This window comes from Ruditapes philippinarum, unplaced genomic scaffold (assembly GCF_026571515.1).
Source record: "Ruditapes philippinarum isolate M1 unplaced genomic scaffold, ASM2657151v2 ctg996_1_1_1_1, whole genome shotgun sequence".
NCBI classification, from domain to species: Eukaryota; Metazoa; Mollusca; class Bivalvia; order Venerida; family Veneridae; genus Ruditapes; species Ruditapes philippinarum.
In genome coordinates, this window is record NW_026856085.1 from 451,634 (window position 1) to 458,140 (window position 6,507).

Genomic DNA, 6,507 nt, shown 5'->3' on the forward strand with positions numbered 1-6,507 from the left:
GGACGAAACACAGGAACTTTTACTTTGGTTTGTGTGCCTGGATTGTGTGGATGAAAATCGTTCAGACAACAGTGAGGTGCATCCATAACCACTCTACAACGGAGATCCAATTGCCTTTTTCGGTAACATACTCTAATTGTCTCATAAAAATTGAACATAACTAAGCAGGTAAATAAAGCTTCATGATTTTTCTTTTGAATTTTCTTTCAACATTTACTTCAACGATAACTTAGAAGAATAAACATGTTTTAGATGGATGGCTGGCGTAGGTGATACTACCATGCTGTAACCTTGGATGAACAACGTCACATTTGCCACTGACATTTGGTGTAAATGACGTCGAGAGGGAACCATTTTCAGTTTAATAGTATAATTATAATAGATCTGATTATAATGTACTGTGATGTAAATAACTAATATTGCCAAATTTGATAGGACTTTATCAATGTGAATGAGCAAGCAGAAAACCATGCTTTTAGAGATATTGTTTTCATCAAACGCTTGTTACTCCAATCGAGCATTATGTCATCAGTTGGGCGCTTTATTGGAGAGGTCATCAGACCTCTCCATAGTGTTCAGACTGATTGCTGGCGGCAACCATTTTTGCGTATCTGATTGTAGCGAATGAATCTCATTTTAAGCGTAAAATCATTAGGAACAGTCTAAAAAATTGTTTTGCGCATGCCCCGTTTCAAAATACGGCTTAACTTAAACGGAAAATTTACATCGAAGTGGACAAATCGGTACATAGAAAAATCGGAAAATATCATTTAGTACATTTACGTTACTTAGCACTACGTGAATGTTTCATTCCATTTAATCTTTTAAACTGTATAAATCGATTACCGTATTGTTTTCTGAATAACGTTTTACTATTATATGTTCCGATAAATAGTAACAGTGAACAGTATAGCTACAATATCACCATGCACTATTATATGACCGAGAGAACCGTGTATTGAACCGGTATGACTAAATAACGCAACGGAGATTTTTGGCGCAAATGGCACAAATTTTACCTCAAGTTTGATTTTTTTCTAATATTGTGGTTGGAGGCATGCAGCTTTATATGCTGTTTATTCCAATAAACAGTATATAACAGTATATAACAGTATATAGTGTTTATTCCAATCAAATGATATAAACATTGTTTATGTAAACTCTGGACTTAAAATTGTTTGATAAACATACTTTATACCCGTTTTGGAAACTGTAGAGGAAATGTTTTCTTATACTTAACAAAACAGTAACCGAAAATTTGCTTTTTGAACTTTACCAGAAACTTTTATTCTGATACTACCTTTAATATATATATACTTTTTCTACAAAGGGTACTGACTTTAAAATACAAAATTAATGTAAATGATATATATCGTTTAATTTTCATTTAGTAATTTTACAAAAAAAATTTGTAGAAAAAGTCTCCCTAATGCGCAAAGAAAAAAGTCTTATGAGCATTTAAAATTCTTAAAGGAGCTCATTGAGTTTAAAAATCCTAAAGATTTGAAATTTTTGCACAGCTCAAGTGGTGCACTTAAAATGTAAATATCTGCGTAAAATAATAAAGGCATTACACAAAAGTTGACCGGACAATCGATTCTAGCCCTCTTTGAATTAAAATTAAAAGCGTTGAAACATTTTTTTTTATTTTCTGGTCATTTTGCACATTGAAGATAATTATTTTGAGAAAACAAAATTAGGGAGTGGTTTGAAAAGTTCTTAATGCAGGTCTACATCAAATGATGCACAATTCTAAAAACAATATTGCCAAAAACCTCAGTTGAGTCCCTTTAACACAAATATGCAAATACAACAGAACATGTTGCCGACTTTGGGATCACCGGGAACACAACAATCAAGACCAAGCGATTGTCTCAGAGAAAAGAATTGTCATATCTAAACTATTCCATATAACTTTTTCACATATAACTCAATCAATACAGAGTTCAACTCTGAACCAATGTTGGTACGTCGGTTTTAAGTGCTTGGAAGTTATAAAATTGTTCTCTATATTTCGTGTCTTAAAACAATGTGGCATTTAACCTTATTGTTACCGGTTGTATTGATACAACTAACAAGTGATTGCTCAGTTGTCAAGATTGTATTCTTCAAGCCTAGCATGATCGTTGCAAGCCCCTTTTTTATTTAAGGCCATGATTCCTATCATGGTGTTATTATCGTTGAGTGGCACGAATCGGACTTGCAATAACTAGATACACACAGCAGCCTATGTCTTAATCTAAAACTTCGTAAAAACTGTCCTTGTCCTTGAACTGGAAAATAAAAGTTGTTTACTTGGTATCATTTTACATGTATGAAGAATGTCGCCGTATATATGCCAAACGTGTAGTGGTCTTTTCGTTATGTCTTTTTTTTCCTTTTTTTCTTTTTTTTAAAGAGTGATTAACAAAGCACAATTTAGCGGATAATATTTCGAAATATATTTGAAGAATGAATGTGTTAAGTTAAAGAAAGAAACGTGACCATGCGTTATGAGTCCCCTGATTTATGCGGCAGTTAAAATTGGTTAATATTCATCTTGGTCTCAGTAGAGATTTTAACTAAGAACAAAGGTACTACACTACAGTTCATTGAAAAGTTAATGTATTGATGTATATTAGATATTTTCCAAATCAAAGTTTAAAAGCAAATAAACGTAATAGCTGCTTTTCCTATTTGTAATAAGTAGTGTTTTTTCTTTCTTCGGACGCAATATGAGCCTAATGATTCAACACTATACATTTGAAATAAATTTATTGTTTGATATGAATTCAAAGTACATGTACAGGTATATTAATTTTAGTGTAGCTTATATTAAATTTAACATCTCCACGGATTTGACACTATTTATTGAACAGCTAATATTTAGAAACATCTCCTCACAGTTTTTTTGCAGATGTTTTTTTTTTTGAAAATATTATGAAGATGAACTCAATGTGTAAAGATTGAATTACTTATAAAAATACTTAAAAAATTAAAAAAATCTTGTATCTAGAGTTTCTTTTTCTTATTGATTTGGTAACTTAAAATATTTACGTTATACACAAAGAAATGTTTGTTTTTATAAAACTTATGCCGTGTATGTTTTTATTCTAGCAGTATTGACCAAAGTTGGAGCAGACGTGTGCGGAAATAGATGTACTTGTGAGTTACTTTGATGTTTTTATTACCTTAGCTGCTATTTTAAGAGACTTTGACTTTTATCTTATAGCTGCATGTCTTCTTTAATCAATTTCTGTTATCTTTGGTCTTTATCTTTACTTAATAAATTGTCAACACAAATCAAAAATTAAATGCCAGCACGATTAATTCTTGTAGATATTTTCTCAGGTAATCAGATATAAGCTGAAATAGCCTATACTTTATCGATTGTGCATGAATCTATGATATTTGGTAAATATTCCGCAATGTAAAATCGTAAACAATTTCATGTATATTTCACATTTCAGCATCTCAAATATGTGGTGATGATGGCAAGTGCTACGGGAGTTCGGAATATATTAAATGTAGTAAGTTTATATTGTCATCTTCACATACATCATACATATATCTATCTATAGTATAAGTTTGACGCATATACATTCAGTTGGTTGGATAGACAAACAAGCACGCTGGTATACATGTACACTGTCTTTAAGGTAAATGGTGCATATAATAATTCACTGCTAAATGTGTGAAACCCTTTTATAAGATATAGCTTAATAAACAATTTAAACAATTAAAGATTTATTTTAATAATGAAAACCTTTAAGTATAACATTCATATTTTCTTTATTGCTTTTGGTAGATTTTAAATTCACTGAAAAATATAACAGTTTTACAAATATTGCAAGTTTACACTAATCTTAAAAAAATAATATCAATATTTACCGGTAAACAACAAAATTTAGATATTGCTCAAAGCTGTTAAAGTTGCATTTCCGACCGCTTTCAGGACTGTCAACTTGCGGCTGCTCAGCTGCCATAAAGCTTATACATATTCTTCGCACCCCAGAGATATTTTATCAAATATGCTTCTTATGTCGTTAGGAAGTAATTATATTGCTTTTAATGGACGTTTCCGACTTTCTTTGGCCAGACAGGCTGGTAACTTTACGAAGGTCATATAGAATGAACAACATTTCATAGTCCAATTTTGTTCTTAATTTACCTTTTTATTTATACTGTTAAATCAATATTTTAACATTTTTTAAAGTAAATCATAAAAATTGATTTTTGGAAAAGTAATCCAGTAATGACTTCAGTAATCAATAAGTTAAGAATTTATTTTTTACAGCTTCCATATTTTCATCAATATATAGCAAACATTACTGCACGAAGGAGCAAGATTGCTGCGGTAATGGCTGCATGCCCGGGGTAGCGTTTGCTGTTTAATCAGATATTGTAAGAGTGGTCATACTTGCTGTGGGGCTCTTGGCTGCTGTCCTCCAGGGACATTCTGTAGCAGGTATTCCTGCATTTCTGATATATTGTAAGTGGGTTTCTTTAACACATTTAACACTGAAGAATTGCTTTTACATAAATGATAATTTAACAATAATTAGTCAATGTTCTACGATAGCAATATTAGTCAATGTTTTACGATAGCAATACATTTATCTTTAAGATTATGTAATTTATAAATGGTAAAATGGCTTTATGCTTTTATAAATATTATAGTAAAATATCTTAGTTACCTAGCCTAAACACGTTTGAATTATCAAATGTTTAACATCACCGATAAACATCGTCGTATCACAGGAAAAAAAAGATAAACATAAAACGGACCAAATGCTATACAAACAATATCAATGTGTCTTTACTTTATCAACTATATACTCTAATGAACGGTGTGTTCTTTTTCTAATGAGCGGTGTGTTCTTATTCTAATGAACGGTGTGTTCTTATTCTAATGAGCGGTGTGTTCTTATTCTAATGAACGGTGTGTTCTTATTCTAATGAGCGGTGTGTTCTTATTCTAATGAACGGTGTGTTCTTATTCTAATGAGCGGTGTGTTCTTATTCTAATGAGCGGTGTGTTCTTATTCTAATGAGCGGTGTGTTCTTATTCTAATGAACGGTGTGTTCTTATTCTAATGAACGGTGTGTTCTTATTCTAATGAGCGGTATGTTCTTATTCTAATTAGCGGTATGTTCTTATTCTAATGAATGAGCGGTGTGTTCTTATTCTAATGAATGGTGTGTTCTTATTCAGTTATTGACGATCTATTAATCTAAAATTACAAACAAAACTTAATGAATAAATTTCATTTATGCAGCTCAACCCAAAGACATACAACGCTCACCCCTCGACCAACTTCAAAACCAAGGACAACCTCAAAGCCGGTTACACGTTATCCTGCCACTAGACGGCCCAGTAGTTGGACATCTGCTAGGTGAATGTCTTCAAAATATGCATATTTTTCTTCACTGTTAATGTTTTTAAATGTCAAACATATAAATAAACTGTTGTTAAAAAATTGGTCAAATATTGCAAATAACATAATAATGATAATAATACAGCTTATTTGTAGACATTACATGACAACATATTTGATATCATTTACCAGATGACATATCTGTGAGTCTAAGCATTACTTTATAAATGCATTATATGCATGTTCTGTTGTTGTCAAAACTTCTTAGTAAAATTCACCTTTGATAGGTCTCACGCAATGGAATTTGTTAAGCAAACATGAATCATTATATTTCTACATTTTGTGGCTTTTTGTTTCAGTCAAGCTAGGTTAAAAAATATCAATACATAAACTCAAATAAAACACAATACAATATTAACTACATTTGTATATAATTGTAACTAACAATATAATAATTAAATGAGCCGTGTCATGACAAAACCAATATAATGGGTTTGCGACCAGCATGGATTCAGACCAGCCTGCGCATCAGCGCAGCCTGATCAGGATCCATGCTGTTCGCTTTCCAACTCTACCACAAGTAGAGAAACTGATAGCGAACAGCATGGATCCTGATCAGGCTGCGTGGATGTTATTTTTAATTAACATTAGAAACTTTTGTCACAAGACAATGTTTCTTCATTACGTATTCACGGCATTTATATTAGAATGCTTATATCACATTTAACGCTGGATGTAACGTCAATAAAACAAATGACGGTAGGAATAATAAGTCTCCGCTCAATAAGTTTGACGAATTTAATCAATTTTTCTCTTTATCAGCAAGTTAGAATGGAAATATATGTTTTTATTTGGTCTTGCAAGTTAGTATAATACGTTCAAATACCTTTATATGTTTTTTAATTAGAGCCTTTGTTTGTATTTATATATTCCCATTCATTTGAAATCAAACCTTGCATCATTCTGCTACAGCTAGCGTACTAAAAATGATATATATTACTTAACTATATCATTATGCCTTAACAGATGAAAAGTACACGTGTTTCGTAATATTTGTTTGCATTGTCGCATCTCTATAATATTGCGTCATTAATTATTATAAACCCAAACAATAAGAAACTCAAAAAGAAACCACAACGATTAAGAGACA

The 6,507-nt window shown here is 31.4% G+C and overlaps 1 long non-coding RNA gene across 1 annotated transcript; it reads left to right on the forward strand.

The window, feature by feature from the left end:
* The first annotated feature begins 3,378 nt into the window (after positions 1–3,378).
* Positions 3,379–5,864, forward strand: LOC132745343 (uncharacterized). Its single transcript, XR_009627826.1, has 3 exons — positions 3,379–3,509; positions 4,277–4,471; positions 5,259–5,864. It is a non-coding gene; the product is annotated as an uncharacterized LOC132745343 (long non-coding RNA).
* Positions 5,865–6,507: the final 643 nt, after the last annotated feature.